General features: G+C 43.8%; 1 protein-coding gene across 4 annotated transcripts in view; it reads left to right on the top strand.

The window, feature by feature from the left end:
• The window catches only part of LOC124405468, a 167,474-nt gene that overhangs the window by 44,202 nt on the left and 98,856 nt on the right, over window positions 1–24,416 (top strand). The window contains exon 1 of one of the 4 annotated variants that reach the window (XM_046880374.1): window positions 7,721–7,738. The exons of the other annotated variants lie outside the window; for them this stretch is intronic. The gene's annotated coding sequence lies outside the window, so the exon portion shown is untranslated. Of the gene's footprint in view, window positions 1–7,720; window positions 7,739–24,416 lie in introns of those variants that run through there. 4 annotated transcript variants of the gene reach the window in all.

Raw genomic sequence — 24,416 nt, forward strand, 5'->3', positions numbered from 1 at the left:
CTTCTGTTTCTAGACCTTGAATAGGATTGCTACAATCTGAATTATCATTTGAATGTATTTGTATATTTGTTGCTTCATCTCTTGATTCGACAGTTTGAGATAATGCTTTATTAATGTTTATTACCGTTTCTTCGATTTTTTCGGACACTGGTTCTATCCTAATTTCCGATTCTGTTTGTTTGTCTAATGATTTTTGATTTTTTTGCGTTTTTTCTAATTGTCTTTGCGCTTGAACGCGTTCTTCACGTTCCTGTTCTAATTGTTTTTGTATTTCCAATTGTTTGACTAAAAATTCTTGTTCTAATTTTTCTCGCAGTTCACTTTCCCGTTTCTTGATTTCGTCTTCTTGTTTTTGTGTTAAATCCGCTGACCGTGATTCTACTAATTCTTCAGCTTTTCGTACCCTATTTTGTAATGCGTTAATTTGATCAGCGTATGCAGCTTCTGTTTCTTTAAATTGTTGTGATGTACTGGTCATTTTTTTGCGTTCTAAATCTAATAACCGTTTTTCTTCATTCACTTGTTCGGTATATGCTAATAATTCTGCTTCTGTAAGAGGAGTAACTTTTCCGGTGTCCTTTGCACTTCGCGTTAAAGGCATGATTTTAAGATAAATAGGCTATGCTGTCACCAATGAGTTTTCACACTCATGAAAAAAAAATAAAAATTGAAGTCGTAATCGGTGGATTACTAATAAAAAAAAAATTCCGGTTTTTGGCTAAATTCGATCCACACCGCTGTTACCACTGTTATGGGCTGGGTTGGTTGATGACCAAACCACTCCCAAAAATATAACGCTTGGCTCGGACTAGTTCTCCCGGATGGTGAATTATTTGAATTTGATGTCGTTTTCCCTCTTGGTTGAACCGACTTTGATAATAAAATGGTCACTTACCTTTTGCTGGTGACCGTTGATTCGGGCTATGTGGGCGGCTCTGCGTGTTCGGCCGGTGGTGAAATTGGTTAAAGTTACTGATCGCTTAATTTATATTAGGCGTTAAAGGTAATTAATTGTTCAACTCGCGATGTAAGTTTAACACACGATATTTGTTTATTCAATTAAGGTTTAAAGAAAATTCTTATAATGATTTTAATTATAAAAGATGAAAGGTTTTAAATATAAAGTCACGGAATTCCCTTTTAGCGCTTTAGTTTGTTAAGTTAAATATAATAAAAGACCTTTTGAATTTCTAACAGATTCTCTGGTCTGATTGATCTGCCTAAAACTGAGAGAACAAATTCTGTTAAAGACTGTCTGACAATTATGTAATGACTGCTTGACGAAACGGTAAGAACTGCTGAACTATGTCACGACTGACTGACGACTATGTCACAACTATCTGATGACTATCCCACAACTGACTGACGACTATCCCACAACTGGCTGTTCAGAAAAACTGAGAGTTGAGAATTGAGAAAAACTACTTCCTGATTGGTTCCCAGCATCTTTGAGAGAGCTGTCCAATAAGGAAGTATTGATAAGATTTTGAATTTCCCATTCGCTATTAACTACCCCCGCCCTTTGGGTACGGTGTAGCATGCAAAACCATCTTAACTAATCCCGCCTCTTCCATGAGTGCGGGTGGGAATTGCCGTGCTTGTTTTGGTACATGATAAAAAATATTCTACTGTATGTTCGGGATGACCCTGTCCAAACAGACACTTCAAAGATGGATATATGGATTTTAATCCGTTGCACGTGCGTGCCAGATTCTGCATACCTGGAAATATCGAGAAGCGATTTCCGGTCATCTGGTTACTCTTAGAGAGTTTGTATATTCTAGTCTGTTTAGATAAGGATTATCCCGTAACATTATTTAATGAGTAAGATTATTATAAGCTGGGGGTGGTTATTTCCCAGAGCCGTAAAAAAGTGATAAAGAAAGCCGTATGCATACAATGCATACGGAGACTCAAAAACATGAGATATAAATGAATTTAATCGAAACTGAAATAAAACTAATGAGTAGGGGCAGAGGGCATCGAGGATGTGACACGTTTACAGAAATAGCCGTTCAACGTACACTGAATTGTTAATAGGAAGTGCGCAGGGGGAACCATTAAGTCGTTACCTGTATAATTATAATCGATCTTCTTTGCAAAATTGAAACGGAAACAAAATTGGATCGCTGATTCCAGTTACCCCTATAAATAATCGATACAGTAGTCTTTTACTGATAAGGCTCCTCTGCAGTAAAGTCTTTTTATATATCATCTCGAGTTAATTATTTGCTGTTCAAAAGTCGCAGGTACGAGTCCTGTCTTAAATAGGTAAAAATAAATGCACTGCAGTTATAGCGTTCATACAAATTTTGCTTCAAATATTTCCTTGCCGTGTTTTCAGCTACTTTTACGGGTTGTGCCTGTATAATTAACGGATTTACACAGTTAGGGGTAGTTTTGGTCACAGAGTGAAAGTTTTTCAAGGGGTAGTTCCCCGTCGCGGTTCAAGTGTCTTCGCAAAGTCCAACAATAAGCTAATTCCAACCGAGTTACGCTTCCGTTGCGTTCTTCGCGAAGTTGGAACCGTGACGACAGCCCATCATCCATCCATCCATCCATCCATCCATCCATCCATGCGAAAGTTGTAATTAAAATCTATAGCCATATCGTATCGTAAGTGAATTATAAATTAATCGTTCGCTGGTTCGTCGGGATGATTTAAGGGTTGAGGGCTAAACTTGACAAAGAATTTGTTCGTCTTAACCAAATTACTTCTGATAATCTACATTTACTGCAGAGTTTCTCAGAAAGAATTTGTTTGTGAACTTGTCAGTATCACTTTGCAGCCATCGACGTATTGATTACTCGATTTCAAAGTGAATCCGGGATGAATTACCTAGACTGCAACGATAACCTTACGTCACTTTGCTGTCTCAAAGCTTCATATCGGCGCTAAAAGGGTAGTTCCGTGTTACCTTAATACTACAATTTCAAAGTTGGATTTACTTAGATAGACAGCATCTTTTATTTCTTCTCTCCAAAACTCACCGAAGATTCGAAGTATAACAAGTCGTAGATCTCAGCGATGTTGCAGACAACAACGTTTGCAGTGACAGCTTTCGTTTTCGTTAAATGATCCGGAGATATTTTCCCTGAATAGACGTTTTGGTTCTCTTCCAGATCAACGGTGGCGTCATACGTATTTTCGGCCCGAAATATTCAAGGTCCGAACCCACGCGGTGGCCCGCGAAATGTTTCACCGGCCTCCAAAATGGCATCTGATTAGCTTTACCAAAAAAATCTTCAGAAATATTCAGAATACTTTACTGGCCAAGATCACGAGCTTCGTCTGTATACTTGTATCTATCGTATTTAGGCGTGAAACGTGAAAATATGGACAGAATCATTGAAATTGAATAACAGTTCAATTACAAGTAAAAGGTTCTTTACGACCTTCTAATACTGATTGAACCATAAAAATTTTTCCAACAAATATTTGCATGCTCAAATAATAATTATTTATGCGCTTCAATGGTTTCCAGAGTGATTGCAGTAAAAAAATGGTTGTTACGATCTTCCGTTTTGATCTTTTTTTTCACGTATACTTGTTAATGGAAAAAGGTCGTGTCCGCCTAACATACCTTCTGCCTTTTGATTTTATACTTTCAAATGATTGATGTCGATTCAATTACACGTTTCAATCATTTTCAGAGCGAATGGTGAAATAAAAAAATAATTATACGCCCTCTTGCCACTAGAATTGCATTTTTGGCGGTTGCGATCTTATGCCATTACGCACACGCGGTATTATACCTTCTCATTTGCCGGGGGGGATTTGTCGGGGATAATTAAAAAACCGTGCCGAATTACAGTATCTTCCGTGGCCCCCGGACATGAAGAGAGCTCAGAATTGCGGTAAAATGGAAGTTAAAGGGGCCTAGAAAAATCAGCCGGCAGTACTCGCTGCAGCTTTAATGAAGCCTTGATCGCTGCTCTCTGGTTTCCGCATACATACGGACCGTCGTTTCTGTTTCGTAATCGAAACGGCGCTCCCGAGTCTCTTTTCTTATTAACGAACGAGCGAACAAGCCTAGGACGGAACGAAAGAGGAAGTTGGTTCTGCCTCAGGCAAAAGTGGATGTCGGAGTAAGCAATTACGATCTTTGTATTTCAAGATTGTTCCACCGCGCCGAACCAGTCAGTCCCATCGCATCCATGCTGGCTGCTATAGGATTCGACGAGACAGTCGAATTCTGTTTTATCAGGAATGCTGCGCTGGCATTTCTAGTTAGGAGATGCAAATTATAAAAGAATAAGACGACAGTGACTCGAGTCGATGGGAGTCGAGCGACCGCGGACAATGATTAAGAGGAAACTCTGGAGTAAATTGGATGGTTCTGCAAACACTAAGCAAATCCGCATTTCAATCCTTTCCGTACTTCGCGCAAGTCTCCGCCGAGTTTACGTTAGCAATTAGTCAACGTTGTTCGTTCCTTTATTTTTTTCTTCATAATACTCAACTTTCCTTACCCGCGATATAACGACTGTTTATTTGTTATACCGAATGATTATATTTACTCAGCCAGAAGAAAAGAATGGATTGGCAAAAAGTAAAGTAAAATATACGAACCGAGAAACAATAAATTCTTATTCGTATTCATCGTCAGCGGAATCAAGCACTTCTTAGAACATTATTCAGTTCGTTGTTTGAACCGATAACCTATATTATACAGCAAACACGCGTGCTCGTATTGACGAGGCAGAAGAACTGGAGAAATACAAAACGTTATATGTAAATATTTCATTACTCAATATTCAACTTGGATAACAACAACCACGATTATCGAATCCTGTAAATGATATCGAGTGTATGCATACCGCAAGAAGAGTTTGTGTGTCTAAACGAGAAACCAATATTTTTCTGACCCCGGGGAAAGGATCACCCCCGCTACACCGCCCCCATTTATTCCGACAGTTCGAATTCTACCCCCGTTATACTACACTTTTTTCCCTTCCTTTTCTATTCTCCTCCTTCCTTTGTCTCATTCAATAATTAACGAAGCTTCACTCAGGGTGATTGGCGGGTATCGATTCAGCTTCGTCCATACCTGCGATGCAGCATATCCTAAGCCAAATATGACCGTGCGATGTGAGCTTTCTCATTGCAAAGGTATCTCTCGTTTTTCACGTTTTATGAAAACGAGAACAGGAAAAAAGAGGAGTAAAAAATGAGGAAAAAAGGTGGCTTGCATAGCACAACAAGGAGTAAGTCGTATAAACGCTGTAACATCGGGATGAAAAATAATACGCGAACACGACGTGCCTGCAGCCTGAGTATTTGTTGGCAAGATTAGGCCTCGACCTAATCCCTCGACAAATTCCGGTCCAGCCTAATGGCGGTTATGCTTCACGCTTTTTCCCGCCATCCTCCATCCGACCGTAAGCCAGCAGAGTTCCTACACAGCGATTCCCGAGTATTTCACAGGAGGAGGGAAGTTGTTTCAAAACACCGTCGGAACGAGAAGCAGCGATGCAAGAACTAGGTGGCAGGAATATATCTTTCCTGGACATCAGTCACGCGGAGGAGAGTCCCGTGACAGTTGCCCCGTTGTTTCGCATTCCATCGTCATCATACCCACTAAATATAATCTGGGTCAGCGTTAATTTTGTTGGATGTGAGTTGCCGGCGCGCATTCTTGACGCTGGCACGCTAATAGCTCCTGCAGGGTCTCGCCTCACGACGACGACGGACCGAGACGCGAGGCTGTAGGCGAGGAAAATCAGCTACGGATTTCACCTCTAGGTCTCTCCTTCAAGGAGAGAAAGAGAGAAAAAGAAAAAGAATAAGTCCGCCAAGGAACTGCATTGAAGACGAAGAACTCGCGGTATAAAAGCTCACCAGCAAAGTGGAGTCCAGTTTCGTTCATAGGAAGCCATGCGGACTCTTTTCTCCTCTCTTCTCGTCTCCTCTCCATCCCGCTTTTCTGCACCGAGATGAAAGTGGCGAGTGACATTCTGGACGCGAGGAGCCAAAGCAGGGTGCAACAAGCCGAGGGAGTGACTAGGAACACCGGATTAGACGCGGGAACGAGAGAGTTCAGAAGCAGCAACGCCGCTGCAGGTGCTCCGCTCGCTAATTGGACGGGTCTATCGTTTGTCACCTGAGCTTAACCGCCTCTGAAAGCGCGGTGCAAAAGAGCCGAAGAGACAAAGGCGAAAAACAACTCTGTCGATTTAATGCGAAGTCGCGGTCCATGGGAAACACGGTTTGGTTTGGTTTGGCTTGGGTTGGTCAAGTTTTACCCGCAGCAGCCGATTTCGACGTCGTTTACGGAGTTTGGATCAAAATGTACATTCGACACCATTTTATTATCCCCGGTAAACCGTTGCATTGCGCTCTTTATCTCTTTGAAAGGCTTTCGGCTTTCGGGACTCGGGGATATCGGAACAAGTGTTTACTTGACGGAGCACCGATTGTTTCGAAAATAACTGACACTTCAATTAAAACCCCCCCTCTTTTCCCCATCCTTCCTGAAGTCTCCCTAGCTTTTCACATCCAGCTATAAATTCAATTTTCCTACCCCTCGATCTATGCCACACCTACCCTAAGCCCTCCCTCCCACCTTTCACCCCTCGGCCTCTTTGGCTGTAGGTACTCACTATAATACCGTGTACACTCGAACCCGAGTTATTGTTCCGCTAATACCGTTTTCAACCTGTTTGACGTTGTTCAACAAAGGCAGTGTGACACTTTCCCGACACGGGTGGAACACGAAGGGACTGTCACTTACTCGTCAACGGGCGTCGAGTGGCTCCTCGGCCTCACCCTCAAGCCGAATTGTAATACAGACGTTCACCCTGCCCTGCACACTTTGCTCGGCTGAATGCTATTTCTTCGTCGATCCTACTGCCAAGCAAATTGTGACAAGGTTTCCTCTTGCTGCCTGCCTGCTTGTCTGTCTGTCCGTTACGGGACTTGAACCTGCCGTCGAGAAATCTGCGCGCTGCGGGAGTTTGGAAGAAGTTACACGTACCTCGCGCGATAGAATTTCACGCCAAGCTTCGGTCTCGTGGTTTATTAATACTTGACGTGTTTCCTTACTTCAGCTCCTTTCCTCTATCTGTGGCTACGTATCGCCACGCCGATGGAATAATTGGCCTAAGTACTGCCGCATGCTACTTTTGGCACCGCGACGTTCTCAAAGCCGCGTTCAGGCCGACCCGGAATAGCTGAGCGTGACTACTCAGTGTCTAGCTTGTTGCTCAATGACTCATAATCTCCTAAACTTTGTCGCTTTCAAACTTGACGAATAAATCTTGTGACATCGAGTCCGCGACAGCTGCGCGTACGCGAGATATTATATATCTCTGCTATACCTGCGTGGAAAGGCAGTTGAGAAAACTGAAATGCCATGTCTATACCTATACAAGTCGATGCGGAAAGCGAAGTTTTTCGCTATTTATTTATTTACTTATTTATTTATTTATTTATTTATTTATTTATTACACTCGATTACTTTTTATAGACCTCGTGGTTACCGCGTACGTTTATTTTTGTTTTTTTACTTTGATGAGAGAATTGGAAAGAGAAGATAAGCGTTTTTTATTTATTCACTTGCGAGAATATTTATCTGGAAATGGTGAAGAGAGTAACTGCTCTTAAAAAGTTTCGAATAGAAATGAAAGGAGCAGCGTTGAAACGGAGCGGACGATATTATCGTCTGGCAAGTTTAACAATGGACACGAGGTTTGCGGGTTGAATCAGCGTCTGCGGCTATCCCTACGTACGATACGAGTATTATTCATAATAATATAATCGAAGGTGGATAAAGAGGTTGGAAAAGTGTTCGAATCAGGAAATGCCCACGTTATAAAAGCGGAGGCAATATTCGATTTGTGCAATAAAAAATGCATGTAATAAACGCACGTGTTTCATGTAGATCGACCGGAAGTCACGAAACATTAACCGCGTGATTTTGCAAAAATTTCTAAGGCGTCTGTACATTTTATTGCTTCTCGATTTCTTCTTCTTCGTGTGTGATATTCGACCGAGATTCGGTGGGCGCCGTATCCAATAAAGGTGAAATTGCAAAAGCCAAATATGCAGAATACGCATTGATGTTTAATGCAAAATTCAAATAGTCCCCGGCGAAAGAGAGACCGCGGAGAGCAACATATGACGCAATCTTGGCGGAGAGAATTGTCAGCGTCTCCCGCGACATATCTTTAATGTATGAGATAGAGGCAGGAAGTGGTGGTAATTGTCCCCGCGTTCACGCCACCCCTTACAGAATATATATTCGTATATATATATATACATGTACCGTATACTATCTCAAGAAATTTTATTGGGGCTTTCGCGGTTCAGGATTCCGCGAAAAAATTCTTCGAGGGTATAAAATATGAGTCGATTTGAAATTTGTCGAGAACATTGTTCTTTATCAAAATGTGCGGTGTCGAAAAATTGGTTCAAATACGACGGCGATAGCAAGAACGAAGAAGTTCCCGAAGATAAGAGGAAAAAAAGGAAGCTTACAGATTACAGATTCCCGTTCCCGATGACGCCATTCCGCCTAATTAAATCGCAGTAAATCACTTTTCTGTGCGCCTTTTTGCGACGTCGTCGTACAATTGAGGATAAACTCGAGAGGCGGAATCGGCCTGCAAGGCGTTGGAAAGCCTCGCTCCGAAAATCGATTCGGACAAAGCGACATTTAAATGGTATGATTTCCCCCTTCGATAATGGAAATGGAAATACATTCGTCGACTACCATCGAGTCCCTCTTACACGTCTGCTCGACCGGTTTTAAACCGTAGCTTCGAAAGTGCTGCTGCGAAAATGAAATAAACAATACCGAGATTTCTAAACTGCGATGTTATTATACTTTCTCATTTTCCCGCAATAGAACCGAAGCCTTCACGTCGTTCAATGTGGGCCTACTTGTATTAAGTTAGTCGCTACTCGTGCGAAAATTGTAAAAGTTTTCCATGCGAATTGTTTTTTGATATATATGTGCACTTTTTTTGCTTTCTTCTTTTCTTTTCTTCTCGTTCTTCCGTTTTTCCTTTACTCTGTTTATCACACACCCGCGGCTAAACTCGCTTTACTGATATTCGAATGAACAATGGTCGTTTAGCAAATTATCTCGCAAAGATTAATCTTATAATCCGACCGGCAAATCCACCGACTCTTTCGTCTTCTTTAATCCCCTCCCACAGTTGTCCCGGACGTTCCCCTTCGCCTCTTGGCATTCCACTTTGTCGAGAAAGAAATGGAGAGATAATCCTAACGATGCTCCTTTCATCCCCTTTTTCTCTTTCACCGTCGGCCATCTCCCTTCTCTTGCGGCTTACTTTCATTACCTTAAGCTTCGTTAAAGGCCTCAGAGCGATGGAAGATCGACGTCCAGTGTTTGGTCGGCACATACGTCCGATTATATTTATCCCAGATTTTCATTCACTCTTCAACGCAGATTACAATACCGTATTGCTGGTTTCTCCCGCAATACGACCCAGAACGGTACGATAATATTATGCGTGCACAAAAAATGGTGCTAATGACATCCCAGCGCTGCTGACGATTATCGATATACAAGTGAAGATACTACAGCCGACGCGGCTGCAGTTTGTAGACGTCTTATGAATAAAATAAGACATCAAGAGGTCGCAGACGTGTGATATTTTATGAAAACGGAAGACGATAAGACCGAGGAGAGTGCAGACGATCCAAGCGAGCTTGGCTGATGAACTTCTCGCTGCAGGTGCAGCAGCGGTGATGTGAAGAATGTGTGTAAGAGCCGGGCTGCAGGATATGAAGTGTGAAATATTGACAGAGCGAAGCTAGTCTCTGGCGACGTTTACACTACGGCTGCTAATTGCTTGTAACAACGACGAAGCGTCATGATGTTAGGTATATTTGTTGCGAGCCAACACCGAGAGCGGAGAAGATTTCGCGCCAAGTAGCGTGACTGTGACATGTATTTTGAGGAAAGACTTGACACACACGTCTCGTTGAGGAGAAAATACGTGATACAGGCATACGTGGGTGTAGCACGTATAGACATCTTTTCGCGTGTACGTGTGACTCGTTTTCCAGGAATGAAATCGTGGGTACCTATAATCGGCCGTATTCATTCAGCTTAATTGAACTGAATTAAATATCGAGCTCAATTCAGGTTGAAGGATTTTTCCCCCGGTATATTCTGAGTGCCTGAGCCCCGCGCTACCCTCGACGTTTGAATAAACTGGCTTGCCGAAGTTCATTCCTAACCACATTAAATGAGAAATGGCGCGGCAGCGAAGCTGGACATCTTATTTCCGCGGCGAATCAAAGACTCCCTTTAGATAGATAGGTATACGCAGCTGAGGTCTTGGACTCTTCGGCATTCGGAAGTCACTGCAGATTGACCTCTCGTGGCCTAATTCGGGTCACTAACGACGTGATACGAGGAAATTCTGATCAATCGATTGCAGGAGCGGTTTACGTCATTTATGCACTTTTCTTTGCTTCCACTGTATTTATCGAAGAAGTTTTGCATAATGAATATGGGTAAAAAATTAGAACTGTCGATTGATGGAAGGACTAGAATATAGAATCTTTTTAGAAACGAAAATCGTATTCATGAAATTTAAAAATGTGGGAAGTCCATCCTAGTACTTCCTAGTATTTTAATAATAATTGATACAACTTTCGCTTTTACATCGGGGTGGGGGGTTTTTGGGAAACAGATCCTGGGTTGACAGGATAAAAGGATACAAACCGAACTTCCGACTCGCTCGTAAGGTAGCTTTGTCGCGTAAGCATCGCTCCGGGTTATCAGAGGAGGAGTAGTCATAAGCTCGAGAAGCAATTCACACCTGATATTGAGAGGGTGATTCGTTTAGTCTTCCCTTCCGACCAACCGTCTGGAAATTACCGGTTTATCATACGGAAGGTGTTCAACGAAATTTCTCTAACGCGATTAACTCTCTGATTGAAACTAGTTGATATTCGAGAATTTGAACGATGTTTAGAGCTTTGTTTCTTAAACCCCCCACTGATTGTGAGTAATGCTACAGAAATTCTCTTCACGGAACCTTGATTCAATGATTCCAGGATTTTCTTCCAGCAGAGTGTGTATTATGAAATAATTGAAGCAGGTTGCATCGTACAGCGATGAAACTTGATTTCCACGACGATCGAATCGAGCCACGTATGCAGCTTTTCAATCCGGTAAAGTGAAACGGTGCTTCTTTTATATCTAATGCACTGCGCTGTTCTCCACTAGCCTATTTGAACTAGCGATAAAGCCGAGATACAATAGAATTTTTGCCACGGGAAAGACTATCAGATTCGATACTTCGGATACAACAGTATGAAAATTTTAAACGTCGGGCAATCGGCCGAGCGCATTTTCTCGTTATTAGCGAGCATATAGCCGCAGGTTTACATTACGGTAATTTTCGCACCCGCGGAGTATAATAATCGCGGCGAAGGATATCAGAGCCAAGACTGTATTTTATAGCGATAATATTGGACCGGACTGCACACAAGGGGTCATGGCGTGAGTAAAGCACCAATAAAATTTCGTTGGCCAGTTTTATTAAATTTTGCCAAGGTGATACATCAAATTTTTCCCGCGTGTTTGGCGTCTCGCCCTTTGAATTTGGCTTTACGGTCGCAACGGAAAAACACAAACGCACACACACACAGACACACACATACACATAGACCGTATGAATTACAACGAAGGTAAAGCCGACAGGCTTTATATCCCCCGGAGCACAGCTATGACTCGATCCTCAAACACCTGCAGAAATAGAGTTTTAAATCAGCGCGTCGAGATCCGCCACCTCGTACGGCTACAACACCCCATCATTTTTTATACCCCTGTTAAAATCGAGCCTCCTCCACCCCTAAACTTGATTTCCATTGGATAGGCATAAAGAAAGCATGGAAATTTTTTATTCATTTATTTACTGTCCCCCTCGTTCTCCCTCTTTTTACACAAAGTCGACGACAGCTGAATAGATTTTCCGTTTACTCGTCAAGAATCGCTATTTTTCACGGGGAGATTTTTACCAATTTATTTAATTTTCATTTTATACTCCAGACGAAAGCCTCTCGTGTCATTCAAACACCGAGCATATCGGACCCTTGGGTGATAAACTTTTCCGGCAAACTTATGTGCCGTACTAATTTGAAGTATCGCCTGAACATAATGCCGACGGTGTATACTTGCAGGCTCGGTGGCATTTTGTATTTATGAAAAGATTAGCCAGCTTAAGACTGACCTTTTGACTTTGAACAATAGACCATCCCTCCCTTGCCGCAAGTCGTCGCAAACCCCTCAGGCCTCGCAGCCAACAGACGGCATTCATCCCCGAGAACAAAGCCGTGACTTGCTACAGCAAACATGGCGTTCAACTTGATTAGGGTAGATCAAGGTGTTTCAATCCAACGAGGGATCCACGTATACCAGTTGCATTATGCAGCGAGGTACGCGGTCGGCGTAAAGCAGCTACTCCGAGGATTACACGCGCGGAATTTTAGGAGCAGCGGTTTTGGTTCCGTGCAAGCATTAAGTTTCACTCGCAGGAATAAAATCCGTCATGATCCTTAGGCGTGTGAGATATACGATATGTATTTCCTTCGCCCACGAGTAGCTGGATGATTCATTCTTTCCTTATTTTTTTCACACACTCAATGCGAGGTCTGGAACGCAAGGATATTATACAACGTGGTGAAATCCGCGAGAGCTTTCAGAATCGAGGATCTCGCAGTCAGACAAGCATGACGAAGCTCGCTCTTATATGTAGAAAGACACTTTAGTCCTGGCAGCGCTAAAATGTTCGCTGATTTTTCCCTCGTTCGAACCGCGACTGCAGATTGTGTATGAATATTCTTACGCTCGTAAAGTACGATTTTTAAAATGTCTATCGCCGCTCATCGAAGCGACGAATAAATGCATGTATTCCAGATATATTACACCCTGCAGATCCAACTCGAGAAATGGCGTATCGTTTCTGCCATAATATTACCGCCGTTTCGCAGACAGTTTCTCATTGATCTCAATGCAACTTATTATTTTTAGTACTTAGTATCTTACTCTAATCGTAAGTTACTGATCTCGATTGTATCGTCGATCACTATACGCACTGCACAGTGTGTAAAGCAAAGCTCTGTGTAAGATTTACCCAAAAGGGACGACGAGCAGTTTTTCCAGAAAGATCGCGAATCCTCGGTAAGATTCGAACGACGGTGATGTTCCAGGTTTTGCAGAGAGAGCGAGCTGCATCAGTGGCCGTGTAGCTCATCGTCGGCTTGCCAGATGGACGTCGTGATAGAGGAGACAGAAAACGGAGGAAGGGCTAAGCAGCGGAAATGTCAATGTGTCAGGGGCACCCTCGATCCGCGAGCGATCGTGAGTGATTTGTTGGGATGGGGATGGGGGGAGGTTAAGGGGGTTAAGGGGCCGGCGAAGGGCGAAGGGTGAAGGGCGAGCCATTCGAAGACAATTCGAACCTCGGAGCTGACACGAGAACGACAACCGTGGCGAACGCGAGTGACGACTATAAAACGGCAATGGATCGGATCATCGCACCTTTTCGTGGATTCCTCTCTTTCTTTTTTCTTTCTTTCTTACTTCCTTTCTTGCTTTTCCTCCTTCGATTTTACGAGCCTCCGGGAATCAAAGGTACCTACGAGTCGACGCAACCGAAAGCGAGATGAGCTGGTAAAATATTAAAGCGATGTAGATTCTACCGATGAGTGAAACGGACACCTAACGTCATGCAAAATCTACGCTCCGTCGATCTCCGTCACGGCGAGTGATGAATATAAGTGACGTTTGCGTACCACTGGAGCCATGCAGTGATTATTTTGAGACACAGTAATATACACATATCTGATGTATATTATACACCTACACGTTCTTCAGGGATTGACACTAATTGTAAAAAATACGGCGACCACGGAAGCTTCGGGGATCGTAGACACAGCTAATTGGCAGAAAAATTCTAAGATAAACCTCTTCAATGTCGTGTATTTTTGTATATATTATATATATCGAACATCTCGACACTAAAGACAAAATAGGGAAAAGAAACAATGTTTCGCAAAACCGTCGAATCGATAATAATCGAAAATATAAAAGCGATTTGTTTTAGCCTTATCCCACATACACCGAACTTCGCGATCGCAGGTCAGGAATATTTTCGCGAAAATTTAACCGCAATTCGCGCGATTAATCTACGCCCAGTTTTCAACTGCACCGGGGTTTTCACTCCTCGGCAGGCAAATACGGTCATACCCATCAATCTCCGTATATTATTCTCATTAAAATTCTCCACGGGAACACAACTGCAACGGTTAGAATTAGAGCTGGAAAGTGGGGTTCAAGTGTCTGCAGCAAGAGTTGTCACCGATGTAATTAATATCACCCGGGGGCCTAGAAACGCCGCGCTAGACTGACGGGGTGACAGACGAGACGGAACGAACGATCAGGAGAAATGCTTGACAAATGGCTGTCGACGTGCCCGGCACTTCTGATGAAGTAGAAGGGTTCTTGCGCTTCTCTACGGTTTTGCTTCACCCCCCCCTAAGCAACAGTGTTCAAGGTGCTCCGAGTAGGTATACCCATACGGACTGATGGCTTGACCCTAACCAAGTTAGGCACTTCGGTTCCTATTAGCCACGATCAATTACCACTTCATTTCTCTTCCGCCACTTACTACTTGGCTTTTTTCTACGAGTGGTTCGTATTCCTGTTCCCAGACTTTTTTTTTCTGGGGAGATATAAGTTGGCTCGACAGCTACACGATTATTGCATTGTAGGTACCGAGTATCAATCAGCAGGGAAAAATTTGGCGTGATCCGGGACGCGAAGCAGAATTTCTAAGTGCTTGGTTGGCGCTATTTTCAAGTCTCTGTGAGACATGTGCTCTATCAGTGAACACGCGTATACTACTATATCGATGCTTTACGGTCGGTGAATTTTCGTCGGGATCTCAAGGGTCGTTGAGAAATTCAATACCCTTTTCGGTGAGATAAAAGGACGATTTAATACATCGTTACCGCTAATCATCTATATTCATTCGGGCTTTCGTGGCAGAATATCTCGCTGCCTCTGCGCCCTGCGTATTCAGCTGCGAATCGATAGCCGAGGTAGGCAGCGTGGCGTCGTGAGAGTTGAAGCGAGAGACAAAGCAAGAGGCGTCGAACAGAGGACCGTGCGTTCAAAGAACGGTTTCGGGGTTTTAGGATGTTAGATGGGGTGGTACCCTCTCGAAGATCGTCGGAGGGAAAAAGAAGTAAAAGAAGAAGAAAAAGACGAAGAAGAGGAAAAAGAAGGCAAAAACCGACCAACAAAGCACACCGAAGTACGGAAGCGGAACTCACGGCTTGAAAACCCTCTTGTGTGCATGGAAATTAGAAGAAGTACAACAAACGGAGGGGCGAATGGTACAGACTCGTAGAACGAGCCCTGCAGTGAAGAGGTTCGATGCTGCGGGATAGGCAGACGGAATCGAAGACAATAGATATGAACTCAACGCGAGAAGATCATCAATAAGGGAAGTTCCTTTGAGGTGGACAATTCGCGGAATCCGGGAGTCCGAGTCGCGTCTTAATCTCTGGATCACGGATCCAGATATACGGAAAGTACACGTGGTTCTATACATACGTATCAGGCTGTGACGTCAGTTGGCGATGCCTCATCGGCGTGTCGGAGTCTGACTGTTCGTACCGGAAATAACTCTGGCACGGGGCGCAATAGTCTGCGGAGTACGTCCTGGAGGCCGTGTTTCAAGATTGCTCTTCCTGAGTGCAGCTCGACGCGTCTGTTGCATAGACGAGACGCGTGGGTGGTCGAACCTCGCCGAGAACACCCGGTCGAAGTATCAGAATTCGTCCGGCGAATGAATGGGTTGAAGAACGCCCCGTCAGGTCGAAGGAGGCTATCGACGCCGCGGTTCGACGTTGCCTCCGCATCAGCATCTCCTGGCAGCCGACCAACAAACCGTAATTAAGACGCTTAATTACAAACGATCAACCCCACTGCACAACAAAAAGATTTTCGGACACGCGTTCCTCGCCAATTCATTCCCCCCTTCCAATTCCCGAATCACCAGGTGCCGTTTCACCGATACATTTAAGGATCTAGTCTGGCTACGCCTAACGATCGCTATGGATAATGGACTGGCTTGAAAAAAATGGTCGAAATATTTGATCGGGGATTGTGGAACGAGAGAAAGATCTTTATACGACGAAACGATGCATCATCTTCAGACTTTTTTCACTTTTATTTGCATAAGATCGAACGTGGATTTTCTGCGGTTCAGGTTGAACGCCTACACTGGTATTCCATTTATCGGTATACCTGTGCAGTATGTATCGATCCTACCGTGCAGGGTATATCGTCGCCTATTTACGTAACCTAATTTCATCCAGATATATACGATATATATATAGAGAGAGAGAGAGAGAGAGAGAAAGAGAGAAGGAAACAGATATATATATATATATGCAGCCTGGAGCTCGAAAGTTGGGTTGAGTTTGACTGAGAAGTAAAATATTGACAGAGGAAAGGTTTTCAAAGTAAATATATCGAGAAGGTAGGTGTAGCAAAGTATACTGGAAATAAGATAACACCGCGTTGACGGGATCTTGATTGGGTTTGTAAAACATTGATCAGCCAGTCCGCGGCTATACGAATTGACGTTTGAATATACAATTTTCAAATCCATCGCTTTATGCCCGGGTTAATGAAATTCTCTGAAAGGTGCTTAACGCGGAGCAGATCGGCACGATTGGATCTGGCAATAAAAAGTCATGCAGATTTAGCTCGCGTTCGGTTTAATTGCAATGGAAACTAGGTATCGGCGGCACGACTGCGATATAACTTCCCGTCTGTGCTTCGCGTTCGTTATGCAAGTTTCTCATGTTCTTACAGCTGCGTGAGAAAGGCTCTCCGGAGCGCACGAGCATCAACGCGAATTCGACGCACGATTATAATTAGACGTGCGTTTGTTTGCGTGACGCCTAACTTTAGCCGTTCGTTATTCTATTTTCAAATTTGGCGCGCACGGTTATTTATACGATACTTCGCTCTGTTTTGCAACAACAAACTCGAGAGTGCATGCACAACCCTATAAGCTTCTCATAAAACTATACCTTCCTACACCACCTGCTCGAAATATCTTAACCGCTCGTTATGGTGCTCAGTGTATTCAGTATGGTGTGCGGTTATCGTTTCTACCTGTCATTAAACACATCTATGCACCCTGATACTAACGTTAAATTGTTATATGAAGTTGCCTTTGCGATCTACCCTCTAATATTTAAATGTTTTCTTCAGGTATCGGAAGATAATCTGATTTATTCTATGTATGTATGCCAGAAAAATAATTACCCGATCAAAAACACAGTGTCGCCTTTATAAAAAGAAAATCAATGATAAGTAGTTTTATAATTTCCAGTACAGTAATTTCGATGAGGAAAATATTTATTTTGTCACGAGTTTTTATTGAATTACAACAATTTTTTATAATTAGAATTGAATAAAATGTCTTGTACCATATACAACAATAATTATTTACCGATCCCTAAATGTAATAAAATCAATTCGATTTTCTCAAGACGAAATAATAAAATACACTAGCAATTTGTTTGAAAACAAGTTCAAGTATTAAAATCGGACAGTTTTTCAGTGTAATTTGTAAATCGCATAAGACCAGTTCTTAACTAGTTACATTTTCGAGACCATGACACGCAAAGTACGACAATTGAAACAAAGCAAAAAAGTTAAGGTCTGAGAGGATGAGCAGAGATTTTTGTTCAGACTGTTGAGAAGGAAAGAGAGATTTTGAACAAGAGGCTGTACAACTTGTAAGCTTGAGCCGCCAGAGTTACCATCGGCACTTCGCACGGCCGTTATCTCGTTAATTAAAACAATCTTATTCCAAGCTAATCTCAGGGCGTCGATTGGCTGGCAGTTGTGCCAATTTCATTCGCACGGAGTCGTCGAAAAAGAGAGAGAGAGAGAGGAGAGCTCAGCGAGGAAGAAGGGAGGACGCGACCCGGAGAAGGACCGGCAGGACATTTCGACCCCTGCGGTTGATTAGGGGGCCAATCTCTAGCCCTAGCCGAACCTAATCTCGGTTTTAAGGGGCGAGGGGGCCTAACCTGCCGACAACCGACTTAATACGAGACATAGCCCGTTTGTCAGAACCGAAATTACTTCCCGAAATTGAGCGGCCGGTTACAAGCGGGTGTAGCTACTGCCACGCCGCCATTTAAAAGTCAAATCCCTGTCAAAGCGCGACCCTTGAGAATACAAGACATCCACAGCCAAATTCAGGCCTCGCTTGATCCGATTAACCGAGATCAGAATTTCGACCCTGCCGATTCGAATCTCGGCAACTTCGTTATAATCAAGAGCCAGCGTTCCGACCGTGTTTAAGATCAACTGTGCATTGATCATCCTTGTTTCCGGGTCCGAACACTGACGCTCGGAATTGTTGTAGGAAACGAGGTAAACCATTCGTTGCCTGACGCCAGACAAGACTGTTGAAAAAACGTTCGAAATGAAGTCGGTGCCAATAAATTGACGGATCGGTTTCTTCTCTGCTTGATCTATTTAACCATGTTCTGAGAAGATAATGTAAAAATATCGTACAGTCAGGGTATCTTGCTTCTAGAAATGAAGCTTAACATTAATCACTCGGACCGGTATCGTTGACCGGAGACAAAACAAGAGGCGGATTGAAAGATGAAGATGAAAAATGGGCTATGGAGTGAGGAACATTCATGAAACCGTTGGAATTATACGACGTGTACGTAAACTTTGTTTCGTAGGTAGCTCGCCGCATGATAGCGTGGGTACAGCGGACTTGGGCATTTCAGTTAAAAATAGAAACGATATTTTTACAAGAAGTATTTCTACCTTGACCGGGAGCAGTCTATCGAAGTGACGAATAGCTGGACCGATGCACGCTGGGCTATATAAACGAGGAAAAAGAGAGGCGAGAAAAATTGCTAATACTGGCAACGATTTGATTCAGGAATCGTTTTTGCGAGAGTCGAGATTCTGCTGAAAGATTTGTTGGCTAAAATTGTCCCACGCGGACGTGTTTCCGGAAAATGTCCGACACCGAACGGTATAGTGAATCGTAAAACGATTTTGGTAACGAAACTCGGATGTTGAATGCGATGAAAAAAACATTGACCCCGTGGAGTTTAAGTATTTTTACATCCCCGTATCGAAGGTCGGCGGTATTATACAAGAGGCACTCCACAGAGGTTGTAAAATAAACGCTCGAATGATGACCTGGATATGGGATCATCCGGAGAATTTAGCGGCAGGATCCTTGGCTAATAAGCGAGCATCGATGGGACGCGACGGGACCGCCTGGCGTATAAACCGGCGTTTATCCGGAGATAAGCCCAAGTTTGAAAGTCTGCATGAAAAGAAGCTGGGAGCCGTGAACCCTGGACCCTGAGTCCTGGAAATGGAGAGGAAGGAGTTTGATAGTCTACCAAGTATCCGCGGCATCCAGGGAAAGGGATACTTAGGGTAGTAGTTCAACCCTTCTTAGGCCTAAGAGGGTGAGAGTGCCAGAATAGGATTATATTTTTGTTGCTTTGCGGGGTTGGTGGCGCACTTTTACCGCCTTAACATGGCCCGCGAATCTCACTGAATAACTTTGTACACACAATTTTCCCATCGTTCTCTCGATCCGAGAACAAAACAGAAAATGACAGCGAAAATCATTAGAGAATGAAAATTTTTGTCCTCACAGAACTTAAACCAACGTCTAATTTCCTATCATATATACCACGCATTCAAGCGGTGCGGAAAAATTTCCGTTACGAGTTCCCGCGGGTCGACGGTCAGTTACCGTACGCTTTGTCAAGCGCTTTGTTCTCCATTTGCTATGTGCCGTCCATTAGCTCGTAGGGAATTTTTCTCTCTTTCCTTGTGTGTATGTGTGTGTTTTTCTTTTCTTCATTTTTTTGTCCCCTTCTTCTCTGCCCGCCGCAAAGTTAATTCCGTAAGGCACGACTGGCACGCGACCCACCGCTTTGTTCCCCGCGTCGCAATGGCAGGAACGTCTTTGTACAAGCGCCTTTTTTGGATGACGGTTGAAATGAGACGGTGGACCGATGAGGCCGATCCAGAGATCCCTTCGACAACGTTCCGAAGTCTTTACCAACGGCAATACGTACGTACAAGTGATTGCAAATGGTGCCGCAGCAAGACTTTAAGCAAACGCTCAATCGAGCTAAATCAAGCGATCGGATAATTTATTTCAGCAATGCTTGAGCCGGCGGTTTTCTCTTGGCTCTTTCTTCGTCGGAGGGAAAGTCTTCGACTTCCCCTTCGAAAGTGCGAACTAGGCTGGAAAAGAAGAAAGTTGATCGAGAATGTACCCCCCCGATAAACGAATTGAATGTTGAACGAAGAGGTATGAGGGTAAGGCACATCCGTAAGTACACATTACGTAACAAGTTCCTTCATTTGGGCGATTAAAACTTTTGGGAAATGGGCTGATGCAGTCGGAGGAAAAGTTTCGAGCTGTTACAGAGCTAACGATAAGTTTAGGCGACAGGGAAGTTTCTTCTGATTTCGGGTAACGGCGAGTATGGAAGTAGAGAAGCGGTCTTCCAATTTCATCGAACGCCACTCGGTCGAATTTCTACGCGGGTGCGAGTGAAATGAAAATCATCCCAGATTCGCGGATTCATCGAAAGCGCCAATCAGGATCCTTCGAGGTTTGATTAACATTTCGGTACGGTATTCAAGGGGTATTAGAATTCGGGGAAGCATAAAATTGGTTCAAACGGTGCGTAAAGTATCGATACACCGAGTTTATAGACGCGGATCACCGTGCGAATTGACGCAATATAACTGCGGCTATACATTTTTATCGTTGTATCCGAAGAATATCAAACAAATTTACATATATACTGCACCCCTTACTCTCTCACGGTTCGCGCGCAAAGTTTCGAGGAGCTAAACTTTGAATGTACCGTAACGATCATAGCATGAAACGGCGATAAATTATTCAGGCAACTTTTCCGAGGCGGTTGGATGTAACCAGACCGTGAACAGATTGAAAACGGTTACCATTCAAATATCAAAACGAATCTAACGTAAGAAAGGCTCATTCAAATTCGGCTTAGTCTTCGCCGAGCAAACTTTCCACAATCGCGGGGAGATTATTCGCAAACCATCCGAACCCAAAGTAGCGGGCTTTGCGGAGCTTACAAAAATCTCTTATCTTCCTGCTCATCGAGGTGGACAAGCATTTACTTCTCCGGAGCATTCCTTTGAAGTTCCACGATCCCCTAAGCCTCGGATTCTTAACTACCAATTACTAATTACCATAACTTGGATCTTAATATTTCTTTAATCACATCTTCAGGCCTTGTTCCGCTTCGCGGAACACGTTTGCGGATTTGCCAAATCTCTGAAAAATGCCAAACCGCTTTCAGATTCGGATTCTCTGTATTCTCTCGGCCGGATCCGACATCCTTTGGTACTTTAACACGTCTGGGATTCGCCTGTAATACTTTATAGCTTCCTGAGATTATTTTGGTACGTCGCGTCTTATTCTCCTGAATCTTGTTGACGAAGCCCAGTAAAATGTGACAACCAACCTCCCGAAAGGATTTGAAAACCCTGGATGGAGGGGCATCGTCTATGGAAGCACGTAGTTACGTGACACGCGCTCACTTCGTTAGTTATAAGCAAATATGTATACATCCACCCGTCTCCATGCATGTGTACATAAACGTCCCAGAGACCGGCGCCACCTTATCAACTGCTTTAAAGCGTGAAGTCAGAGTTAATGTATGCCGCGACACTCGCAGCCTCAGACCCCAATAACTCCTTGTTTTAATTAACACCAGAGGTCTGAGCCAGCACCGCCTGCACCTGGAGCAAGACTCCGAGTTCCCAAGCCTTGAGTGTCAGCGAGTTCTTGATGCTTAGTGGTATCAAGGTCATTCGATCACCCTTTGCCCGGTGACCCCGTCCTTAGGCGGCAGTCCGAGACACGGCAGTGTTGAAGATCGTCCTTTCGCTAAGCCCAAGAGGATGGAAATTTCATATAAAACGACGCCGAGGACGTTCGTATAAATTTAAATAGACACATTATTGTGCAAACGGGATTATCATGCCTACCGAAGGTGACCCTTGTTTCGCCCTTGGGATCCTCGCGGCGAAGGTCCATCCTAGGAGACAAACTCGTTTTGTCGATCCTTGGGTCATGGCGCTGTATTTGTCAGGTGAAATGGCGAAGTGCGAGGCGACTTCTGCCTCCGAATTATGTGCCATTTCACCCTCAAGGAGAGGGGTTACTAGCTTCTATAGTGTAGGTACCGTGATGAGACGACAGGATTTGCGTTTCGTGTCCATAGCACCCTGCACGTCAAGTTGTGACGAGGGCTGGCAGGCCGAATCGGCGCGGACAGAGGCGGTATTTGTTCGATTGGTTAAGTCGATGGTAATTTGGTTGAAATTCGGAACGCGAATGGTTATTTTCGTACGAGTCGTCGATCCGGAGATAGCTGCGGAAGCACGCCATGGCTGCCAAAGCGTAAGCTATAGCTACGCTGTTTAGTGTTTCGGGTATTTGGAGAGTTAAAGGGGGGCCAGGGTTGCTCCAACTACTAATTAAGTCAAATAGGCGACCTAATACGCTCTAAATTCTCGATATTAACTCCCGGCAGTCTCCCTTTGCCAGGCCTCTTCACTCCATGATTTACCCTGTTCGTCTATCCCGCCCTTCCGCGCGTCGTCGAGCCAATGCGAAACTCTCGGCGAATGCTTTTCGTCGACAAAAGTTATGATATTACATTTCAACTTTGTCATACTCGACGGGTATTACTTTGTCAAAATGAGCCATTGTGAAAATTCACTTAGACGGAGTATAGACAGTACACGCACCCTTAACCGGCTGCTATAACTACAATTTTTCCAACTGGTCGACTGACAGGAGAAAAGGATCGATTCAAATTCGTTATAGTTTACATCCCAGGATTATACAAGGTTCGAATTTCAAATTAAAGATCAGCGCAGACCGAACCAATTATTGAGTCAGGTGATTCGTGTTCCGATAAATGAGACTCGCATACATTGAACGTGTATTCACGGATGAGGAAATCGATTGCAATCAATTGCGTACCTACCGCCATTTTGTCCTCGGCTATTATCCACCGGCTGTAATTAAAACCGAGGACTGATGAGCCGGACCGGAACACTTGTAGAATTACGTGATTCACGCGAGGTCGAGTGTAACTCACATTCAATATAAACGCACGTGGTAACAATTGATTCAATTGGTTTTCCCAAATCGACACTGATTTCGAACCATTCCGCCAGCCGATCGAAGGTCAATTTGTCGAATCATATTACGCTTCCAACAAATTCAACCTAATGGATGAAGGTGATGTTATACATACGTTACATCAATCAAATCAAACCAGGTGGTAGGTTTCGTTGTTTTTTTTTCTGTTTTGTTTTCGATCCAAATACGCGTCTTGGCTATTGTTTCAAGTATATCACCGTGATGCTAGCTCACTATGACAGCAAAAAGCTGTCTCGAAGATGGTATTTTGGAGGACTGCTTCATCTCGACACGTATCGCGTTTCTCTCACGATGTGCAAATTAGAGTACCAAGTCAAACCAAATTACGACAATACATGCAGACTGAACAAAACCGTGATTCGATGTGCCAGCATCGAATGTCACTCGTTTTATTCGGATTCCACGAGACTCACAAACTCAGCGAACTTTGCCGAAACTCTGACGAACTGGTAATGGAAGTGTCTTCCGTGAGCTTATACCTTCTCTGGATGCTTCTTGACGGCGGCAGAGTTGCACGAGTAGACTAGAGTACATTGGTATCCGATGTTAGAAGCATGAACGAGCTTCAGCCCATCGTCGGATAACCGGTGGAAGGTTTTTGATGAATTGTCAACAGTGGAAAGCGGTCCCCGAACCTTTTCGTGACTGTCGGAAGGTTGCGGCTTCTTCGGCACGTGCGCAATTTCTCCACATATTAAAGTCACGCAATCCACGATCGTTTCAATGTCTGTTGTGACGATATCTCGATGTGACTTATACGTGAAAAGTCACGAATCGAATCGACCGAACGAAGGGTGCTTTGTTCGTCAGTTTAACCTGAATCTTCAAGTCGGTCGAAGTCGGTGTCCCGTGTTAACGGCGAAGCGTCGCGTCGCTTCGCTTGGGCCGAAGTTAATATCAACGACAAGCGTCGCGACGCGTGGTTGGCATACACGTATATACAATTGAGGCGGTCGGTATCGGCGTCACGCTATTGAAATACTACCGTGGAACGGGGAGTTTCATAAAATACAATATCACGAAACGTCGGACGACACTTTTTACTCTTCATTATCTGCGGTTCCGTTCGGTATATTCATATCAGTGGCTCGCTCCGAACCGGAGCTCACTTCGAGTGGCTG

This window comes from Diprion similis, chromosome 4 (assembly GCF_021155765.1).
Source record: "Diprion similis isolate iyDipSimi1 chromosome 4, iyDipSimi1.1, whole genome shotgun sequence".
Classification (NCBI taxonomy): Eukaryota; Metazoa; Arthropoda; class Insecta; order Hymenoptera; family Diprionidae; genus Diprion; species Diprion similis.